The 23,757-nt window shown below is 45.8% G+C and overlaps 1 protein-coding gene across 3 annotated transcripts in view; it reads left to right on the top strand.

Annotated features, from left to right (window-relative positions):
- The first annotated feature begins 11,220 nt into the window (after window positions 1-11,220).
- BRD3 (bromodomain containing 3) overlaps window positions 11,221-23,757 on the top strand; it is a 51,974-nt gene continuing 39,437 nt past the window's right edge. For all 3 annotated transcript variants that reach the window (XM_048822613.2, XM_048822612.2, XM_048822610.2), the window contains exon 1: window positions 11,221-11,368. The gene's annotated coding sequence lies outside the window, so the exon portion shown is untranslated. The remainder of the gene's footprint in view (window positions 11,369-23,757) is intronic.

Raw genomic sequence — 23,757 nt, 5'->3', positions numbered from 1 at the left:
GAGCTAGGGTTTATTATTATTAGAAAATGGAAAGCTGTATACTAATGCTAAGTGTTATTTATTAGCTTAAAGTTTCCCTGTCCCAATCTCTAATATTTGTTATCGGGCTTGATGATGAGAAAAATATATTGGCATCCCCCTGAGAGGTTTGTCTAATTGGGGTTAATCTGGCCTGGCTAACAGCACACACCCCAACCATCGCACACTGTTTGCTCAGCCTGTATGTAAGTCCCTGGACTTGGATCTGTGCACATTATTACGCTAGTTTTAAGTGTGTCTTTGCACTCTACATAACATGCAGAATATGAGGAAACCACATGGAGACAGTTGGGTTCCAAATAACCCCATTTTACTACCTATATATAAAGATACGAGGACCAGCTACACATCTATACTGCGGCTCTGCCAGATTCTTGTGGCTTCTACAAGAGAAGGCAGGGAAGCACGCTAGTGGGCTTCCAAACTATTTAAAGGAATATTACTCAATGCCTATACATTGTCTGCCCCTCCGCTAGGATGTTGGACAGATCTAGAACAGTGTTTTAGACCACAATCCTGCCGGATGGAGCCCTGTACACACACAGAGGTCATTGCAGGGCTGAGGTTTTAGTCACCACATGAAATTTTCTATTTTACAACCTAAACAAGAAACAGAATGTATTAGGGAACAGGAACATTAATGATGCTCCAATACAAAAGTATATTTTCCACTAAAATAATTACTTACTCAGAAACAAAATTTCAAACCACGATCCTTGAACACTAAGTATCCAAGCATCAGATTTGATAATTCCACTCCCTCTCAAAGAAAATAATCACAGCATTTTAATCAAATCTAATTAAGTCAAAAAAAAACAACACCAACAAAGCAACATCTTGCCCCTTAGTTGTTATGGGCAATGGTAGGGCCAGGTCCTGAAAACATCTATTAACATCCTACTCTTGTAGGAACTAGAGGGCTTGATCCTGCAAAGTGCTGAGTGCTCTGGTCCTGATCCAGCAAAACATGTGCTTAACTTTAAGTTTATGAGTAATGTGATTAATTTAAAGTAAAGTGATTGGCTGGATAGGGACAGGGTGCTCAGTGCCTTGCAGAACGGCACCTCAGGCCCAGCAGTGAGTGATTGCAAGATCGAGTCCTCATATGGTATCTAATATATATAATGTGGTATGTAGTGCTCATTGAACAGAGCAGGGTGACTGAATGCAATACACACAAGAAGAGCATACCAGAGGGAGAGTAGGAGAAGATTTTGCCCAGGTAAGCAGGAGAAAGACAAGTCAGTGAGATAAGGGAGCGGTGGCATTTCTGTGAATTTTCTTAAATAAAGAATCCTTTTAATTGTCCTGGCTGCACCTTCCTCCTAAATGCCTGCTTTCTAAATAAACTCTTCCAGGGTGAGCAATCGCCTGCATGACTGTCAAATGTTCCCCTTTCCATATACGTTGTCCAGTACAGCCACATCCCTGGCCGCAGCTATGTGAAGCATGCAGGTAAGTAACAAACAAGGGAAAGTTTGGAAAAGTTCCCTTCCCAAAGCCTAAGAGAAGGTAAACAAGCAGAATTCATTTTCTTCCCCTCCTCCTTTTCAAGCACTGCCCCTTTTCCTTCTTTATGATTTATTTTTGGAATCCCCTAGGCCTCTAGATGCCCCAACTCAGACCAGGACTCCGTTGTGCTGGGTGCTGTACAAACACAGGCTCCTGGTCTACCTTTGAAAGTTGTATCAGTTCATGGTGTGAACTAGTTTTGGTACCACCCCTTGTTTGGTGTACTGGTATAAAGGTGCCTCCTGCTGGTCTAGCTTATTCTCCTGCCCATCCAAACAGCTGTATCTGTACAAGCAGACGTATACCAGTATAACTGCATCTACACTCGGGGGGTTGTATAGCTTTGACTAGCCTGGTGTAACTAAAGCAGTACAACTTGTAGGTGTAGGCAAGACCCAGAGCCAGTTCTCCGCTCCACCACAGACTTCCTGTGGGACCTTGGGCAAAGTCACTCGGGGTACGTCTACCAAGCCAGCAGCAGCGAGCCTCCGAGCTCAGGTCAACAGACTCAGGCTTGTGCTACCTAGAGCCAGCTCTAGGCATAAGCAAACAGCAATTACTTAAGGCCCCGAGCAGCTCAAAGGGGTGCCCTATTAATTATTAGCATGTGTTGTGTTGGGGGCCCCCCAAAATTTTCCTGCTTAGGGGGTTCCCAATGGGCTAGCCCCAGCACTGTTGGGACTGCAGTGTCGATGTTTTGGCTCAGGCCAGAGCTTGGGTTCTGAAGCCCCAGGATGGGGGTGAGCCCGAGCCGCAGCTTAAAATTGCTGTCTACACAGCTATTTTTAACCTGTCGATCCGGGCTCAGAGACTCGCTGCCGTGGGTGGCTGCTGCTGTATAGAAGTTCCCCGCATGCCGCATTACCTCACGGGAGCATTGGGAGGAAAAATGCCCAGCCGGAAGGAGTGCTCAAATCCTATGGTAATGGGACCATAGATGTACTTGAGATAGAGAGAGAGAGAGAGCCCCTCGCAGTCTACACTGGCAAGACAGAGGAAGGGTGGGAGGGGAAATAGAGGGAAGTTGCCCTACACTTGCCCAAGGTCACGCATCTAGTTCAAGCCGCAGCTGCAAATGAAATCCCAGTCTCCTGACTCCCAGCCCAGTGCCTTTTCCACGAGCCCGCAGCGCTGTCCCTCTTTTCACCCTCTCTGCTGCCTTCTCCTCCGATCGCTTGTATTCAGGACTGTACCCCCCTGAAAACAACTGGAACTCTACCCAACAGTGGATATTTATTGTGCTTTTCAATACAGCTAGATCAAAGCAAAGTAAATTCCTGCCCATGGGCCTAATTTAGGGAGCTGCAGCAGAGTCATACCTAAGTATATCTTCTTTCTATCAGCATTCTTTTCTGGTCAGTCTCTCCCTCTGCTTCCCCCATACACGTGTTTAACTGGCTGAATGATCTGTAGTTCCTGTCTTTGGCTTTAAGGTGTCTTTAAGCCACCTTTGTTTTCCATGTTCTGAAGCCATTTGGGGGCTGCCATGGTCTCTGATGTCAGTTAGAGCAGCACTCCCCTGCCCCAGGGTGCCCCTCACACCACTGCTCTCAACTGGATGGAATTAGAACTGCTAGGGCTGTGTGTCATAGGCCCTGTACTGCTTACAGCTAGTGGAGAGTATCCTTTAGCTCAAATGATGATGGCCTGTGCATTGAGAGTAGGAGGATCTGACTTCTATCCTTCCTCTGTCTCCCACAGCATCCCATGTGCTCAGTGTGTGCTGCACAGTGACAGCTACCATGTCCTAGATGGACATGGATTCATGGGCGGCAGGTATCAAAGGCCAGGGCAGGCTAAGCCTCCCCTAACCCAGGCCGTGGCCCTGCCCATGTTCCGCCCCAAGGCCCCACCTCCCTCCCCCTCTCCCCTGAAGCCGGTGGGGGCACAGCTTCAGCGGCGGCCTGGAGCTCAGGCCTGCCAGCGGCCAGGGCCGCCCTGGGCGGTTCGGCCCAGCGATGGGGCCAGCAGCTCGATCTGGAGGTTGGGCCAGTGGTTCAATCCAGGGGTCTGGCCAGCCCAGGGGTTTGGCCAGTGGTTTGACCTGGCGCTGGGGTCGGCCAGTGGCCTGGTGCTCGAGCTGGCTGACGCGGCTGGGACAGGACGGCTGGTGGCTCAGGGTGTCTGGGACAGGTGGGCCAGGGCTCCTCCAGCAGCTGGGGGTGGAGGGGGGGCTTCAGACAGAAGGTACAGGCTGGCAGGTTAGCATCCCCAAAGTGGGGCGTTCACCCGCTGCCCCTGCATGAGTTGGTTACAAAATACAGATTAAAAACAACATGGTCAGTTTGTGATACATCCTTTGGCTCTTGGATAGTTCACATTCTTCCTTACTGTCTCATTTATCAGCATGGCAGCGCTCCTGTTCTGGGGCCCATAGACAGTTTGGCATTCACAGTCCCTTGGGTGGAGGCTCTGTTCTCCCTTTTCCGTCTGGAGAACAACAGCTTGGAAGCAGATGCTGCTGTGGAAGGATAAAGGCCACGCAGGCGCTGACAGACATTAGTGTGCACTCAATGGTGTATTTTTCTGGGGGTAGCATTATCCAGTGGTTAGAGCAAGGGGGACTGGCTGTGGTCCCTTCACCCCACTGTGCCACAGCTTCTCCAGCACTGAAAGGGGGTGATAATATTTACCCCCCCCTCAGAAGGGTGTTTGGATGATTTTTGAAGTGCTCCGAAATCCTCAGATGAAAGTCAACATAGAAGTGCAAATTACAATTATTCCTTTCCAAACCCTGAACCCGATGTGTCACCCTTTCTCAGGAAAGTAACCCTTACTTCGCTGAGTAGTCCTGTTGACTCCAGCAGAAGCGGTCACGTGAGTAAGGACTACTCGGGGCTGCAGTAATAAGTACTTATGCCCTGACTCCAATACCACGGCTCCCTGCCTATGAATTCCTACTCCCGATAACTTCTCTGACTCTCCTACAACGCAGTATTTAACTGGGCACTATTCCCCCCCACCCCACCCCACCCCACCCCACCATACTCAGCTTTTGCTGAATAAGTTCCACATTAGCACTGTGCCATTACATCCTAGGCAAAGCTTGCAGCCCTGTAATGGGAGCTGCTTTTTGTGTACCTGGATGCATCAGGTCCCCCAAGACCCATGGCTGCTGGTGGATGACAAAGTAGCAGGGCTGTGACTGCCAGCCTTGAGTTTGCAGAGCTGGAGGAGTCACGGCTGCAGACTTTCCTGTGCTTAGCTATATGTGGGCATATAAGGAAAGTGGGCACTATATCATTTCAAAGCTAGTACCAAGCTGTCAAGGAAAGAATGTGTCATAGCTGTAATATTTCAACCAGTGCAGTGCCTCAGTTTCATAGGATTCTACAAACACTCGTGAAAGTTCACAACACCGCTTTGAGGTAGAGGAGTGTAATTCTGCCCATTTTCTTGATGGGGAAAATAAAGCACAGAAAGGTAAAGAAACTTGCTGACAGTCAGTAGCTAGGGCAAAATAAAACCTAGGTGTCCTGGCTCCCAGCCTGGTGTGCTAACCTCTAGGAAACACTGCCTCTCCTGATTATCAAAATCAGACAGGACCCGATCCTGCAAGGTTCCGAGGCCCAGCTCCTCAAAGGCATTTGGGTACCTGACTCCCATTGTTCCTGTGGCTTAACAGCAATGGTCTCCATTTTTGCATGGATGATGTTAAATGGGATTTTCTACAGATTTAGTTGAATTGGTGCAAAAATAGAGCGCAGCCCAGCCCTGGGAAGGGCACCCATTTTGCATAGACAGACAGAATCCCCTTTCTAATGCCAGCGGTCATGGGCTGTGTGTTAAGCAGTCTGGTGATAAGGGGGTTAAAAGCAACAGTGCAGTGTGGAGGAGTAAATAAACTGCAGGTGTGTGCTTAACGAGGTACTAATTGGGTAACTGGGGGTGTGACTAAAAGGGACCACAGAGGCTAATCAGAGGGCTTTTGTTGAAGGCAGAATGGCTGAAGGCCTGAGCTCCCTGAATGAAAACAAAAAGCTGTTGAATGTTTTGTTTCTTTTGCCTCCTTCTTGTACCCCATGGGAAAACTGGAGCTAGGGCTCCCAAGAGTGGGCAGATGTTTAGGGTCTTGCCTATATTAGAAAATTGCACTGAATTAACTGAATCAGTTTAGAAACTAGTTTAATTGAAGGGTTGCACCTCCCTTCACAAACCCTCTGACTTTGGGTTAAGTGTACCTTATAGTGAGGTAAAAAGAAAAGGAGGACTTGTGGCACCTTAGAGACTAACCAATTTATTTGAGCATGAGCTTTCGTGAGCTACAGCATCACTTCACTTCATTTTCTTTTTGCGAATACAGACTAACACGGCTGTTAGTCTGAAACCTGTCATTATAGTGAGGTAGATGATTCCTTAGGCCTAGATCCTCAAAAGTATTTAGATGCCCAACGCCCATTGATTTGAGTTAGCTGCCTCTATACCTTTGGGGATCTAGACTTTACTGACATAAGCCAAATTGATCTACGGTGCTCTTATATCAAAGCAGAACACCCACACACAAGGATTGTGCCCATTTAATAAAACTAGTTTCAACAATAAAACTAAAACAATTTAGTACGATTTTCTTGTGTAGACAAGACTTTACAGTATTCCTAGCAAATGTTTGCTTTTCTCCACCCTGAGCGGATGCAGCTAGGTTCATCAGACACAAGAGACCAAGAGTGGAGGTAGGTGAGTGATTGCCTTGTATGATGTTTCAGGATAAAAGCAGATAGGCCTTCGGGCCCGGCAGGTAGTGTCCCCCCTATATAGCATTGCACGCTTGGCTAGATGCAGGGGAATGTTGTTATTCTGGGATGAATTCTGTCCTGAATTACACCTGGTGCTACTTAGTGAGGATGCATCAGGTACAGTTGAAGACCTGTTGCTTTTTTGGATGAAGCATCAGTGCTTTTGTCCCCTTTTATAAATGGAGATGTCAAGAGGTCAGATGACTTGCCAAGGATACACAGCAAGTCACTGGTGGGGTTAGGACACGGAAACCCCAGGCTCCGAACGCCATGCACCCACCACTAAGCCCATGTGGTATCCCCACTGTCCAGGGAGGGGTTTCGTGTTGTTTTATTTATAAGACTTCTCTGTTGTGCTCATCTCTATGTGATCCGGGCAGCTTACAACATTAATGAATTTATCCTCTCAACGCTCCTGTGATGCCATTGGGGGGGGGGGGGGGAGGGGCAGGAGCACCGCAATAGTTGAAACTCAGTTAAAAGGTTGAAACGAATTTAACCAAGGATTTTTCCAAGTGCTCTAAAATCCACATGCTTGCCTGGATTGTTTTAAAAATTGCTATGCCCCACAGAGGTCTAAGATAGGGTTAGATGCCCAACTGAGGTCACTTGAGTAAGGGCTTCCGGATATACAGCCCCTTCCCCTAGAAAAATCCTGTGATGGGAAAATTGGTTCTTGCACACCTCTTTGCACATCCCCATGGCACAAACTGCGGCTCTGAGCCTCCCCAACTGACATCACCTGCTCAGGACAGATCTCAGCTCGTGTCTGGCCCCCACTGCCCTTTTGGAGACCCAATATTTGAAGAGGATTCAGGGCGGAAGTTGGATCCACAATGCGGCATGAGACAGTGAAAGTCATTTTTGCACATGCAGCAGGACTTGGGGCTTTGTTGAAAGCCACAGTATTTTCAGACAGCCTGTTGTCAGAGTATGTGGGTAGTTCTAGGTGACATGGGGAGGCCACAGTGTAGTGGTAAAAAAGAAGTGGTAAACTCCATATTCCCCAAATGAGAAGGGGGTAAACTCTATTTCCCCATGTTTCCCTTCAACTGCACTATTGCAGTTAAGGACTGTGGTCAAGGGGTTTTTAGATAAGGTCCCACCCAAGAAGAAGCTGATCTTAATAATCAAAGAAATCCACAGCATAGGAAGATTGTTTTGAAAACTGTCTACCCTCGTGGGCTGGGGTAAAGTTTGTGATGCCAATTTTGAGTCTTTTGATCAAGGGGTTCCCAATATACAGCCCCCCCATATTGTTAATTTTTAAAATGCTCTAAAATCCAGGTGCATAAAGATAATCTTGAATACTGGTGTGCCACAAGGGCAGGGGAGCACTTCTTGGTGCAAATGTAGTCATTTCTTCAAGAGATTTGGCAGATACAGCCCCTTCCCCGCCCCTTATAGGGAGCTGATTTTAACACCCCAGTTGCTCTAAGACCCTTGTGCATAATGAGATTGTCTTGAAAACTGATATTTCACAACAGGGGCTCTGGGGTAGACTTTAGGAGAGAGGGAGGAGAACACTCATTGAGACAAACGGGTCAGTTCACACCTCTCAGATCTATTGTGCTCACCTCTAAGGCTACGATTTAGTCAGGGAGGTAATGACAGTATTGGATCTCCATGACTTCTTTGGCTTCAGCTGGGTTTGGCCATGGGGGCTGCAGCCGGGGCCGTGTGCCCCTGCCCCACGGCTTTCACCAGAGGCTGCAGCTGGGTCGTGCCATGCACCCCCGTCGTGGCTTCCGCAGGGGGCTGAAACCAGAGCCATGTGTCCCTGCCCCGCAGCTTGTACCGTTATTTTTAGTAAAAGTCACGGACAGGTCACAGGCTCTGTGAATTTTTGTTGCCCGTGACCTGTTCGTGACTTTTATGAAAAATAACCGTGACAAAATCTTAGCCTGACTCATCTCTAAGGGGTGTTCGCATTCCTCTGCAAACTTCTCATTGAGATGAGCAGGGTGCTGGATTCGGACAGTCCAATTGAGAGAGGACGCTGGCCTATGCTATAAAGGGAGTTTTGTAGCAGTCCAGTAGCCTATGGAAGCGCTCTCCAGGGCAGAGATAAATGCAGGAAAATAAAACAAACCCAAATGTTATTTTGAAGCCAATATCGTGACTTTTTTGGAGGAGTGAACTCATTTTTGAATACTCAGGGTTGGCAATGCTGATTACGGGTCTGCTTTTCAGGAGTGTTGAGAACTGCAAGTTCCATTGAATCCAATGGGAATTACAGAGCTTGGCATCTCTGAAAATCAGGCCAGTTGCTTTATTGCCTCTTTCTGAGGCATAAAATTTAAGTCTTCCTCATTGTAGAATCTAACTGAGTAATTTTTAATAATTGGATGACTGGTTGTGGGTAATAGTTACAAGAGAAGGAAGGCTGAGTATATGTAGAATAACCTTGCAAACTTCAGCTCAACCTCTGCAAGTAAATTTTTATCATATGGGCAAGTAGAAAATCTTTATTGTCGTTATCAGCATAATACAAATGTGTTAATATTTGTGCTTAAGACAGTAAATTCTACAAGACACCTAAATTCAGAGGGCCAAATTGTTACATTTGTGACAATTATTCTAGCATAGCCATTGCCATTATGTTTTCCTTGTGCTACTTTAATGTTTTATTTGGGTGCGTATGATAGTTTTGTCTCCTATATTTTTCATAATTGCCATACTGGATTAGACTAAGTCCATTTTTTCCTGTATCCTGTCTCTGACAGTAGTCAGGCTAAGATGCTTCAAAGGAAGGTATAAACATCCCCCTGTCCTCCATGGACTATTAAGCCCAGAGCCTATAACCAGATCCATTAGCAAGGCCTCTCCACGAGTGTGGAGTCCCATTGGTCAGTCTCAATGGGACTCCACAAGGTCTGAGCTAGAAGATTTGGTCACAGGATTGGGACCTAAGAGGGGAATGTAAATGTGTGTTTACCAGATTAACAGGAATAAATGTGGGTTTGGTTGTACAAGCAGATGCAGCCTCAAATACTGTGGTGGCAGTAAGAAGAAAAGGAGTACTTGTGGCACCTTAGAGACTAACCAATTTATTTGAGCATGAGCTTTTGTGAGCTACAGCTCACTTCATCGGATGCATACCGTGGAAACTGCAGAAGACATTATATACACACAGGTTTCAGAGGAACAGCCGTGTTAGTCTGTATTCGCAAAAAGAAAAGGAGTACTTGTGGCACCTTAGAGACTAACCAATTTATTTGAGCATGAGCTTTCGTGAAGTGAGCTGTAGCTCACGAAAGCTCATGCTCAAATAAATTGGTTAGTCTCTAAGGTGCCACAAGTACTCCTTTTCTATATACACACAGAGACCATGAAACAATACCTCCTCCCACCCCACTGTCCTGCTGGTAATAGCTTATCTAAAGTGATCATCAAGTTGGGAAATCTTCAAAAATGAGGTCCAATGGTTCACACTGTCAGTGTGTTTCTGATTACTAAATCCATGGCAAGATGGAAGTTTGGAGAGGACTAAAAGCACATTATGGGGAGGGGGAAGCATATACAACGCTTTTTATTTATTTGATTTCATTTTCAGATAACTGCAGAACTCTCTAAATGGAATGTCCTTGACTATTCCTTTCCCCACTCCCACAAGAAAACAAAATCATAATTGTGATGAGAACAGGCCTGAGAAATTTCCGTCCCGTAGGTCACATTTTTCAGAAACGTATCCTTTGAAAACAAGGCCTTACAATGAAAGTGCCTCCAAATACGGTTATAATAAACCGACTTATTAACTGGCATCTCTGCCTGGCTGTTTATATGACGAGCAGCATGGAAGCCTCCACTGGCATATGCATCCAGAGAGAAATCCCTTAACTACTTATTTTATACTGACATTCAAATGTTTCCCCTGGATTCATTTGTTTTCCAGTTGCTATATTTTATTTTGTACTGAAGAAATTGAATAATATTTTTGGCTATAATAATGTCTCGGTTTTTATATTGTTCTTTTTACCAATGTTTGCATTTGTTGATCCAATTCAGCATATATTTGATTGCTCTGTTTGTTACGATTTGGGAGTGTTCATATCTGATGCTCTTTAGAGTGTGTGTTTTTAACATCTACACTCTATTTTTTATTATTTGCATTTGTTGGATTATTGCATCTTTTTTATTTTGACAGGTTTCAGAGGAACAGCCGTGTTAGTCTGTATTCGCAAAAAGAAAAGGAGGACTTGTGGCACCTTAGAGACTAACCAATTTATTTGAGCATGAGCTTTCGTGAGCTACAGCAAATGTTGCAAATGTTGATGTATGATACATATATTGTGAAATGCATCAACCACAGCAAAACTGTAACATGATTTGTATTTGGATGCATTTCATGCCATTATGGCCTGCATTGGTTACATTCTGTTTTTATTGTGACTTGTATTGCTTGTTGCATGAGAACTGTGAGTGTGCTCTAGCCAATGCAAACCATAAAAAACAAGCAACCAAAAAAACAGTATAAAAATACAGTTCATATGACCTTGGTATTCAACTGCACGCATGTTTCCAGGAGATAAAAACGCATTATAGGGCTCTGAAAGAATCTGCACATTTCCAGTTGCACTTTTAAGGGCTCTTGTCGTTGTGCCTTTAGAGACTGAGAGGAGCAAAGCCAGGCGGAGAGGGGAAGCCTGGATTTTCACCAAGCAATGTCTGCCCTTAGGGAGACCCCCAGCCAACAAATCTTGGCAGATTTTTGCCGCAAGCCCCCCACAAACCAACCTAGACCTTGCCTCTCCTGGGGAAGGAGCATGTTTAAACGTCATACACACCCGCTGACCTGGGAATAACCCCCTACTGTTTCTCTCTTCTGCCCACTGGTCCAAGGGAGGAAGAGTGGGGGGAGACAGAAAGGAGGAGCCCGGGGGATGCTGGGACTTGTAGTCCTCAGGACTACCGCTGTCCTTTCCCATGCTGGGTGCAAAAACTGCCTTCCCCACATGGCCTTGCGCCTAGGCGCATGAGCTCTCCATAGCTTTAGCGCATCTATTATGCTGCCTTGCTGGGGATAAAAAGAAGAGCAACTGGAGGGACTATAAGGCAAACGTTGCTGGAGCTGCCGGGGCAAAGTAATCTATTTAATCTTACCCTTTATTCGTTCCATGCTTTGTTTTGCATTGCTAGCACCGGGCCATGTTTTCTGGAGGAGGGGGAAGTTGGGGGGGGGGGAGACGGTGAATGCAAAACCCACTTGGGAAAGGCTAATGCGCTCTTTTTTTTTTTTCTTTGGCAAGCCCTTTAACGCTCCCCTTGGTTCTGCAGCCTTTGTGCATTGCAACAATGTAACAAAGCCAGCTGGAGATCGGATACAGTGTGGCTGCTGATTTCTCTCTCTCTTTCTCTCTCTCTTTATATTCTTCTTCCCCTCCTCCTTCCTCTCACCCGGCGCCCAAAGCAGCCCCATAAGGAGCCCTGGGGGAGCTGAGACCCTCTCTGCCGATGCACCCTCCTGCCCCCCCCCAAAAAAAAGCATAGGCTGGAGTTTGTGCGGCCCTGGGAGGTTGCAGTCCATCTTCCTTACGGAAGGGATTTTTTCCTCTCTCTCTCTCTCTCTCTCCTTCTGCCCGCCATCTTTTGAAGGGGAAAATTAGGGGCGAGGAAAAAGGAGGGCTTCAGGCTTCATGTAAAATAATCATTAATAAAAGAGCACAGGTCCGTTCGTGGCTGAGGCCAAGCAAATGGGTTTACAGCTCTGCCAGTCCCCTGCAAGCAAATGGCTAGTCAGTTACAAGCCCCTAGTCAATTTCACAGGAGCACAAAGTATCCCCCCCCACCCCTCCTCCTTGCGCGTCCCCTTTGCTATGCTCCGAGTTGCAAGGAGCCGGAGAGAAGGAGTTGGGGCCGTGGAAGTGTTTTCAAGGCGTGGAGTTAGTCTCTGCTGTCTGGTTTTCGCGCACCGAGCTCGAGGGTGCCCGGGTTGTGGGTCTGGCCAAGAAAGGGCAGCAAACTGCGATGTGTGTTTCTGGGAGAAAAGCTTCTAATGTTGAGTGATCTGCTCACAGCCATTTCCCCGCCCTGGTTTACTACCGTGCAAGGTAGGAGAGGGTCTGAAGCAGTGTGTCTCGATAATCGTATAAAATGCATGTAAACATTTGGGGTTGAACCAAACTCCTGCAAATAAATTAAAACAAAGGAAGTGAAGCGAGCTGTAGCTCACCAAAGCTTATGCTCAAATAAATTGGTTCGTCTCTAAGGTGCCACAAGTCCTCCTGTTCTTTTTGCGGATACAGACGAACACGGCTGCTACTCTGAAACCTGACAAAGGGATAGAAACCTGGGCTACAAATAATATTTTGTGTGAAATCCAAATAAAATATCGATCCCTGTGCTACTAACCGTGCCTCAGATAGGGGAAGGAGAGGAGTTAACCATGTAAAACTCTAACGTCACTCTTTGTCATTTATACTCTTTGTTTACTCTTTGCCCCAACTTGGAAAAGGGAGTGAGACCACTGTTTCCAGTCTAGTCAGTTTCACTTTCCGGCTTTCACACTATGCTGCAATGTTTGGGTTACAAACATCACAGTGGGAGTGTTTTAGCCTAAAGGAGAAGTCCTACAGAATATAAATCCGGAGTAAACGTAACAAGGTTCTTCAGGAAATGTAACATCCCTGTAGAAAGTACCCTTGCTATTATAATCCTTTCTATGGGTTTTCTTTTAACCATCCTGTACCAATTCTGCCACATGGATGTGTTTTTTCCATTAACAGCTATAGGAATGAAAGCAAAAAAGCAAGACCAACCTTTTAGTTTAGAAAAGAAATAACACTCTCATACACGGTGTGAAAGCTCTCTCTTTCTCTCTCTTTTTTAAATACAAACCTTAAAATTTCTGTTTAAGCCGCTCTGCATTATTAAATAGTAGTTAGGGGAAAGCACAATTAGCAAAGCGCACCTGGTGTCCCCTGCTGGGGAAGAGCTGGTTTTGACAGGCTAGTTAGTATTTTTAATGCACACAGAGTTATGCGAGTCGTGCTAAGGGGCTGTCTCCAAATTAAACTGGAAATGAAGATCAAAGGCTGTAACACTGTCCTTAGCTCACCCTGAAATATGTCAAGGTGTTAGATAGGACTTGGGTCACCTACCATATGTGCTGTAATATTTGGTTTCGTTGGGGGGTAGGGGGTAAAAGTGCCGAATAACAAAAGGTCAGACCAATAATTGACAAGCAGTTACAGGTTTGTATTGCTTTTATACAAGTAATACTTTGAAAAAAGGTGAACACACTGCATGTGCTAAATGCTCTCCTAATCTGAAGACCATAGAATTAGGAGACCAGGACTGCTTCAAGCGACATCTAATATATTTTGTTAGTTTAGAATTTTAGGGAGTTTCAAATAATACACCCACAAGGCTTTGCTGAATAGCATGACTTCCAGCCTAGATGCCTTCTTTTTCTAAAAGGGTTTAGTTCACAATCTCTTGTGTGTGACTAGAATAAGCCCCAAGATCGTATTTCTCTTTTCCTTGCCTCAGACAATTTAAAATAGGCATTCACGTATTTGGTGCTTTCAGACCATGCTTAATAAATGAGGTGGGCTGGGATGTGTGTGTGTATAACAATTGTACTCAATATCCAGTGTAAGCTTGATCACAATTCCATGTGCTATGCTGTATATACAGTATTCGATGCATAGATAGCAACTGTTCATACCAAAGACCCTTATCAGAAATGTTTGTTATACATGCAGGGTAAAATTTTCAAAGATGCTTAAATGATTTAGGAGTCTAAATCTTATTATCAAAAGTGACTTGGGCACTTAGGGGCTGAATCCCATTGACTTCCAATAAGATGTAGGCTACTAAGTCTTTTGTAATGGGACTTAGGTGACTTTCAAATTTTTACCTGCAGTCACTTTTTAAAACATCAGCTCAGACATTGTAAATTTATTTTTTCTTTTAATGTGCTGAGAGTTTAGTTTATATTGTAGGCGACAGTGTTCTTTCACATTTTATTTTTAAGTGAAGCTGGTTTTGTAAGAGAGTGTCTGAAAATGAAACCCATTTGAAACCACAGTTATGCTTTCCTGCACCGCTAAAACTTAACGGATAGACTGACATAAACCAAAATTTATGCAAATATGTGTTTGTCCTGGGCTGGAGACTTTGTATTACGCAGTGGCATCCCAGAATTATGTTTCCAACATAAGTCTCATCCCATAAAACTAGGGGACAATAACAGAGTTTCTTATAAACTTAAACCATGATCCCAGATCCTGTGATCTAGTCTGTCTGAGCAGAGCCCCTTGGCCTGCTCAGACCCATTGATGCCAATGTGATTTGCATGTGTTGAGTGCTTAGGATTGCACTGGCATGTGCAGCTTTAATACATGCATGTGTGAAATGATAGAGCTGAACATCTGTGATGTTCAGACCTTTTAAAAATGCACCTGTGGAGTAAGGGCTGGGCCGGGCTGGGCCCAATGACCATTGCAGAATGTGGCCAGGTCTACCCAACAAAGTTTTGCTGGCATAACTTGTGTCAGTTAAGAGTAGGGTGACTAGATATGAAGTGTGCAAAATGGGGACAGGGAGTCGTGGGAAATAGGCGGCTATCTTAGACAAAGCTCCAAATATTGGGACTGTCCCTATAAAATCAGGACATCTGGTCACCCTAGTTAAGAGTGTACAAAAAATCATAACCGTAACTGGCATAGCTAGGTCAGTAACCCACCCCACCCCACCCCCCCGCCCACACACACACACACACACACGGTGTATATTCAGTTTGTGCTGGCAAAAGATCTAAGCTGCGTCTCCATTAGGGAGGATAGCTAGACCAGCAAAGCCTTTGTAGTATAGTCTAGGCCTTAGAATCTCACTCTTCTCACTTGAGAATCTGTAAGCCTGATAGTTCTCACTGGCAGCACAAACGCCCCAATAGTCTAACCAGTGGTACTGGAACCTTTTTAATAGTGGGGGTGCTGAAAGCCAGCCTCCTTACCTCTGTTCACGTCCCCCCCTCTTTCTCCCCTGCAGCTGGGGCCGGGAGCAGTGCTGTGTCTCCGGGAGGGGCGTCCCCAGATAGGGGTACAGGGGCAAAGACTGGGGGTGGGCACAGGGCCAGGAGCGGAGCCCCGATGCGGGGCCCACAGTCAGGAGCCCTCGTGCGGGGCCAGTAGCAGAGCCCCGGCCGTGGGGCTAGCAGCAGGGGGCTGGGTGTGGGGCACGGGGCCAGTGGCCAGGGAGCAGGGCCAGTGCCCCAAGAGCAGAGCCCCGGGCGCGGGACCAAAAGTGGGGCCCCAGGCACAGGGCCAACAGCTAGGGAGCGGGGCTGGCAGCTGGAACCCAGGCCACTGGCCCTGCACAAAACCTGGGGGTGATGCAGCACCCCTAGTTCCCATGCCTGTGAGTCTAACCCCTCTTCTCAGCAACAGCTGAGTGATATAAAGAGGGCTCACATTTCAAAGACTTAGGCCTGGTCTACACTTAAAAATTAGATCGACCTAGCCTTGTTGCCTTAGGGCTGTGAAAAATTTTGAGCCATGAGTCCCGTAGTTAGGTCGACCTAACGTCCAGCATAGACCCAGCTAGGTCCGTGGAATAGTCTTCCATCAACCTAGCTACCGCCTCTTGGAGAGGTGGGTTAACTACTTCAACAGAAAATCCCCTTCGGTCAATATAGGAAGTGTCTACACTGTGGTGGTAGATACTGCTGTTCTGTATCTGTGCCACTGTGGTATAAACATACCCGTGTTACTTTCACAAAATATATCACTCTCCACCTACCTTGGTAAACGACCAATTACTAAACATCCGGACTAATCTACACTTGTTTAAATAAATGAACAAAGAACATTTTGCAGCTCAGCATCCTTGATTGTTCTTTAATACCACTTATTCTCCTCTTTGCTTATTTGCAAAATTCATTAATCCACAGTGGTCTCCCAGTCATTAGCATGAGCCCTATGTTTTGTTTTGTTTTTAAAGTACTGCATTCTTCTGCAGTAATAACCCAGGACACGATTGTAAACAGCAGAGTTCTGGGAATTAGCAAGGTGCACCTTACCCCTTGTCTGGCACTGTGTGTGCGGATGACACTAAGCTTGGGGGAGAGCTAGATACACTGAAGCGATGGTGGGCAACCTGCGGCCCGTCAGGGTAATCTCGTTTACATTTGCACGGCTACCCGCAGCTCCCAGTGGCCGTGGTTTGCCGTTCCTGGCCAATGGGAGCTGTGGGAAGCCAGGCCCGCGCTACATCCCGCAGCTCCCATTGGCCAGAAATGGCGAACCGCAGCCAGTGGGAACTGCAGGCGGCTGTGAAAATGTAAACAAACACTGGCGGATTACCCTGATGGGCCGCAGGTTGCCCATCACTGTGCTGGAGGGTAGGAATAGGGTCCAGAGTGACTAAACAAATTGGAGCATTGGGCTAAAAGAAATCTGATGAGGTTCCACAAGGACAAGTGCAGAGTCCTGCACTTAGGACGGAAGAATCCAATGCACCGCTACAGACTAGGGACCGACTGGCTAAGCGACAGTTCTGCAGAAAAGGACCTGGGGATGACAGTGGATGAGAAGCTGGAGGAGTCAGCAGTGTGCCCTTGTTGTCAAGAAGGCTAACGGCATTTTAGGCTGCATTAGTAGGAGTGTTGCCAGCAGATTGGGGGAAGTGATTATTCTCCTCTATTCGGCACTGCTGTGGCCACATCTGGAGTATTGTGTCCAGTTTTGGGCCCCCCACTACAGAAAGGATGTGGGCAAATTGGAGGGAGGGCAACGAAAATGATTGAGGGCTGGGGCACATGACTTATGAGGAGAGACTGAGGGAACTGGGCTTATTTAGTCTGCAAAAGAGAAGAGTGAGGGGGGATTTTATAGCAGCCTTCAACTATCTGAGGATGGATCTAGGCTGTTCTCAGTGGTGACAGGATGACAGGACAAGGAGCAATGGTCTCAAGTTGCAGTGGGGGCGGTCTAGGTTGAATATTAGGAAACACTATTTCATTAGGAGGAGGATGAAGCACTGGAATGGATTACCTAGGGAAGTGGTGAAATCTTCTTCCTTAGAGGTTTTTAAGGCCCGGCTTGACAAAGCCCTGGCTGGGATGATTTAGTTGGGGTTGGCCCTGCTTTGAGCAAGGGGTTGGACGAGATGGCCTCCTGAGGTCTTTTCCAACCCTAATCTTCTATGATTCTGTGATACGTGTCCCTCCAAAATGTCACATCTCAGGCTGTTATTTTCTGTTGCATCTTACTGTGGTTTCAGCTTTCTTTATGTAAATCATTATGTAAATCATCATTGATGAAGGAGGAACACTGGCCAGGCTCACTCCTTGTATGATTTTATACATTGCCTGCCACTAGTCCCTATTTTAGAAGGCAAGGATTTAAAAACAAAAATGCTCCTGGATACTGCTGTGGAAGTTTGTAATAACAAGCTGTTCGATAAAGCTGGCCAATGCTGCTCTTTATCATAACTTTTTAGTAGAGTCTCATAATTGATAAGGTGCAAACTAAAGAAACACTTGTATCTCGTTTGGGTGCCCTTGTTTACCTTGCCAGGACTGGTTCTCTTCTTAGCTGCTTGTTTTGCTCAGTCAGACAACCAGGCTCTGTAGCCCTTCATTGAGTATCAGCCACATGGGTAGCCTCCGTAAAAATACTTATTTGTTTGTCCTTTCCCACCTTCCAGTCCCATCATTCTTGTTGCAACTCAGCTGTTTCCTCCCCCTCATCAATACGATGGGCCTAGAAAGTACTATTTGGTATGAAATTTCAAGGAGTTGGGAGATGGGTCAGAACGAAAGTACCTGGTCCAAAGACTGCTGAACTTCGAGGAAGTTTAGGTCCAACCTGCATGGCTTGGGCCCATTTCTGGTTGCCATAGCATCTTGAGAATGTTCCACCAGGTATGTTTCCTGAGCACCCCTGTTCTGTTCTGGGTGCCCTAATAAAGGGCCAGATAGTGCTCCCAACACGAGTGGGGATGCCACCAACTCCCATGAATACGGTGCAAGTCAGTGTGGGTATACCTGTTTACCAGTGTGAGTAAGAGGTCCACTTGTCCTCTTACTAGTGGAGAACCTCTGACTCCCAGTGTAGGGCCTGCTCAGCCCCTCCCAACCCCGTTCTCACTCAGGAGTAGGGACTGTTTTTCCCCCTTTGCTCCCTACATGCTAGGCTATTGTACAAGCAAGGCTCACACAACCTGTGTGTATTCCTATAGCTGGCTGACATTCCTCCGCATAGCAGTCATCTGCAAGGGAGGAACTTCCTTTTCTAAGAAGCCTTTCTGATCTGAGTTTTTTTTGCTGAAAACCCACCTTTTTAAAAGAAATCACCTGTTTCTGCTAATGCATTCTTGCCAGTGGTGTGGACAGAGCGCAACTTTGCTAAAACGGTTTTAACAAATGAGAAATAGGGCTTCAAAACATCTCTACACAGCACTGTCTACACGCACAATGTGCACTGATTTAACTAAGAGCCTGTCGACGGGAGAATCTTGCACTGGTATCATTTGAATCCTATAGTTAATTAAACCAGTGCAAAACTAACTAGAGTTAGTTAAACCAGTGCAAAAGCCTGGGTGGAAGCTCTCCTTTCGGTATAAAGCCAGTTTTTGTACCAGTGTTACTATTTTGGTTAGGGGGTATGTGATTTTTTTCACTTACACTGGCACAACCCCTAGTGTAGATGCTGTGCCCTATACTGGTATGGTTTAGCTTATTCTCATACAGGAAGGGGAATAAATGGGAATAAGCACTTTTATATGAGTATATCTGAGTCTCCACTATGGGGATTGTACTGTTTTATCATACTTGTATACCTAAAACAGTACCACTTTTGTGTGTAGGTAAGGCCTAAAAATGGTTGCTTATGGTTTCATTAAACTTATTCCTACCTGACTTAAGCTAAACCAAAACCAGCCCTCTTAAACCGAAATAAGTGTGTCCACACACAACCTTTTGCGCCTGTTCAATTACACTGGTTTAAATTCACACCTTTAAATTACAACGGTGCCATTTTCTTGTGTAGACAAGACCTTTACATTGGTTTAGAAGCGGATTTAGTTAAATTGATGCAACCCACTTCCACGGATGCTCTTAAACTGATTTAAGAGTGCCTCATATTTATTTAGCTAGGCTTTGTCTGCAGGGAAAAGTCGCCCTGGCATAATTTACAGTGTGAATTTGTACCGATATTTAAATTGGTGCAAACCCTTGTACAGAAGTTGTCATTCGGTTTAAGGTCTTGTCTACACACACAAGTGGAACTGCTATAACTATGCTGGTATCCAGGCTATGTCCACACTGCAGACTTCAGCCTGCCTAGCTGCGTCAGTCAGGTGCGTGAAGAGGTATGAACCTTGACCACTGTAACTGCGCCAGCAAAAGCTGTTAGGGCTGACACAGCTACACTGGCAAAACTGCCCTTTTATCAATATAGTTTATTTTGGTTGGGGGCCGTGGTGAAAGAAGCTTTACCGGCAAAATCGCGGCTTTGCCTGTGTAGCTGCATCCGCACTCGGAGGGCTTTGCCAGTATAGTATATTGCAGCGGTTCTCAAACTGTGGGTCAGGATCCCAAAATGCGTCACCACCTTGGTTTAATGGGGGGTCACCTGGGCTGGTGTAAGACTTGCTGGGGGCCAAAGCCCAAGCCCAAGCCCCACCGCCTGGGGTTGAAGCCAAAGCCTGAGGGCTTCAGCCTTGCGTGATGGGGCTCATGTTACAGGCCCCCTTCCTACACTGGTAAGTTGCTCCTTGTGTGGATATAGTTATGCTGGAATAAAAAGGCTTTTACAGGTATAGCTATTCTCGTATAGGAAGGGAAATAAGTTATACTCATATAAGGCATCTTTATATTGGTATAACTGCTATAGATTGTATACTGGTATGGCTTCATGCACCTTTACGCTTGTCCACCATAGGGATGTACCAGTATAACTGTATCAGTAAAAAAATCCCAGACCCCTAACTGACATGGTTAGACCGTACTCAAACAGTATGTAGGCCCAGAGTAAGGGCTGGTCTACACTGAATACTTACACTGGCATAGCTGCATGTCTCAGGGGTGTGAAAAATCCGTGCCCCTGAGAGAAGTAGCTATGCTGACCTAACCCACTGGTGTAGACAGTCCTTGGGCAATGGAATTGGTCAGTCTGCCTAGCTACCATCTTTTGGGGTGGTGGATTAACTACAGTTACGGGAGAACCCCTCCTGTCGCTGTAGTGAGTGTCTACGGTGATGTACTTAAGGGCTTTTTTTTTTATGTAGCTTAAGCCTGGTCCACAGTTATCAGTTTTGCCAGCATTGTTCGGTGAGTTAGGGGTGTGGTTTTGCCAACATAGCTATTCTGGCAAAAGATCTATTGTAGACTCAGCGATATGGGCAAAAATTCTTGTTTTTCTGGTATAGCTTATATCGTTCAGGGAACTGGTATAAGCTATTCCGGCAAATCTTTTAAGTGGAGATAAGACCTTAGTTGGTTCCTTACTGATTTAAGGCACTTTTAAACCAGTGGAAGAGGGTCCACGTGAAGGGTTTGTGCCAATTTAAATGAATTAGTTTCTAAACCAATGTAGTTAAATCAGTACAACTTTTGTTGATAAAATCTCAGGCTTTGTCTACACTGGCACTTTCATCACTAAAACTTTTGTCGCTCATGGGTGTGAAAAAACCACCCCCTGAATGACAAAAGTTTTAACGACAAACAGTACCAGTGTGGCCGGCTCTGTGTTGGCGGGAGCCTCGCCCCAGTGATGAAGCTACCGCCCCTCATTGGAGCTGGTTTTATTTTGTTGCCGGAAGAACTCTCTCCCGGTGATCAAGCACAACCACGCCGTAGTAAGGTGCGCAGTGTAGACATAACCTAAGTTGTCTTTGCTTTTAAAATATATGTCAGTGCACGTATTTACTGTAAAGTATCCATCATGAAAACTAAAATACTAGTTCCCTGGTTCTGGCAAAGTGCAGCCTCCTCACGTACTTCTCTTGTTGATTTACTCACTAATTTTGCAAAGTTCAGGAGCCGGTGTTGGGTTTCCCGAGCGTCAGTGTGAGTTAGTAAGTACCTGGGCTTTTCAGCCTGGGTTTTCAAAGGAGTTTAAGGGCGTTAGAAGCCCAGCTGTTGTAATGAGACTTGGGTGCATCATTTACCTGGCCCAGTTGGAAAGCCCTAGTCATAATATTAAAGTCTGATTTGTTTGCGTGTCTTGGGTTAATTAAGTTAAAAAGCGAACAATCATCGTCGTTAATATTTTTGCCTTTCAGCAAATCCATTCTATTTCATGAGCTGGGACTTTATTATGTTTCATTTTTGGAGCAAGAGAAGCCACTGCTAGCACAAAGAATGTGTTGGAGGGAAATCTTGGTGATGGGAGTTACTTTCTGTTGAATCAACATAGTAGTTATGTTGTGTCTTATGAAATGCTTCTGAGCAAGTCGGCATGTAGTTCTGTCTCTGCGTTTGGAACTTTGTCTTAGTTATCAGTGTTCGCATTGAGCTGAACCTTGGGATGAGATGCACTTCAGGGCCATGTGTCTGGCTCTCCTGAAGGTGTTAGGAATTGTGATGCGTAACAGGACGATACAAAGCAGTATTATGCGTTTTGTATATCAGATGTATATGGGGACGATGATCTTCCGACTAGCCAGTAAAATATAAGACCCCATTTTTCTTGCATTGCCTCTGTATGTACTGGGCTGCCTAGCCCACCTTTTGGAACTACTCTGCCTTTAAAAAAAAAAATGAAGACGGGATATGTTGTTGTTGCATATATCCCCTTAAAAACGAACCCGTCTGGAAGTTGAATTTGGTTGTGTCTACAAGCACAATCTGGAAGTACTTCAAAGCTTTCCTAATTGAGATCTGTTTATAGGGACCTACAGTGGTATAGCTCAGTGGTTTGAGCATTGGCCTGCTAAACCCAGGGTTGTGAGTTCAATCCTTGAGGGGGCCATTTGGGATCAGGGCAAAAATTGGGGATTGGTCCTGCTTTGAGCAGGGGGTTGGACTAGATGACCTTCTGAGGTCCCTTCCAACCCTGGTATTCTATGATACTATTCTATTCTATGATCGTACTTATTCCTGGTGCTGCTGGCCTTGACACACCACGGGACCTTGGACAAATCACCCCTGGCCTCAGGAGTTCCAGACCCGTGCCTTCACTGCTTAGCTCTCCTTTTCTGTAGCTCTTTCCAGGGGTACTGCTGCTTGGAGTTGTTCCGTACAGTGTTGAATTGTTCTCTGTGTGCTTTTCTTTTTCAAAAAGCTTTCTATCCAGTAACTTTTCTCTTTGGAAGTGGGAGGGTGGGAACGGAAACAATTATGACAAACGCTGCTAACTGTAGCGGAAAGACTGTACATAATTTCCTAACATAAAATCCGACTGAATCAAGGCGAGTGTGTGGGTCTCTTTCTAAACGTGCATTGAGCACAATACTCAGATTGAAAAGCGGAAGAACTAGCTGATTTTTCTGCATTTTTACGTTTTAGTTTAACAGTGTAGATCACATCCTTTAAAAGGAAAAAAACCTGCTACAGTGGAAACATACGATAATCCCACGAGGAGTTCTGAACCCTATGTTTTGCTTTCTGTATGTTCACAAATGCTCCTATTATGTGTGTGTCATCTGTGCTTTGTACTAATGCCACCGTCTTCTTTATTTAAAGCAGAAATCTAGTTTTCTTGCCTGAAATTGGAAAGTCTGTTTCCAGAAGATCGCTGTCGGAGAATGAATGTTTAATAACGTTCATTATTGGCGTTGCACAGAATGGCCGAGGCAGTTTCCACATGGAAAGGAAGGTAGAGACCGGGCCTTTAGAGATCCTGCTTTAAAGAGTGATAGTTTAGGAAGGGGACAACCTGTGGGAGATGGTGTGGTCTAATGGCTAGGGGCACTGGTGTGGAAATCAGGAGACCTGGGTGTTAGTCCTGGTTCTGCTAGTGACCTTGTGCAAGTTTTCCTTCTCCCCCACCTTGTGTGTGTGTGTGTGTGTGTGTGTGTATGGACTGCAAGTTTTTTGGGGCAGGGACTCTAGCTCTGCATGTGTGTGTGGTACTCTGATCTTGGCTGGAGTCTCTAGGTTTTCCTGTAACACTAATAATAAGCAGAGGTGTCAAGGTGGTACATGGCCAGGTCTTGGCAAAGGTTAGTTTTAGATGTTTGATCTGTCAGTATGAGTCAGCTGGATTCCCTGAAGACAGCAGAGGTGGGGCTTTGGGAGGGATTTGAAAATGGGGAGGTAGGAGGCCTTGGCGATGGGCTCAAAGACGGCATTCCGCGTGCGCGGAAGAACATTTAGCATGAAGCTGTCAAACGGCGTGCAAAGCTGGTGTGCTGGTGCGACTGATGGCAGGGGAAGGCGATGGGAAATGAAACAAAGGGAAATGTGATGTACTGAAATTAGTCTGGGCTCTCCTTCTATATCCCTACACCTGGAGTTCCACTGTCTGCTCATTTGTTAGGGAAATTATTAAAGAGTGGACCTGACATCCCATATTATTATTTA

This window comes from Caretta caretta, chromosome 16, assembly GCF_965140235.1.
Source record: "Caretta caretta isolate rCarCar2 chromosome 16, rCarCar1.hap1, whole genome shotgun sequence".
Lineage (NCBI taxonomy): Eukaryota > Metazoa > Chordata > Testudines > Cheloniidae > Caretta > Caretta caretta.
This window is presented reverse-complemented; position numbering and strand designations above follow the sequence as displayed.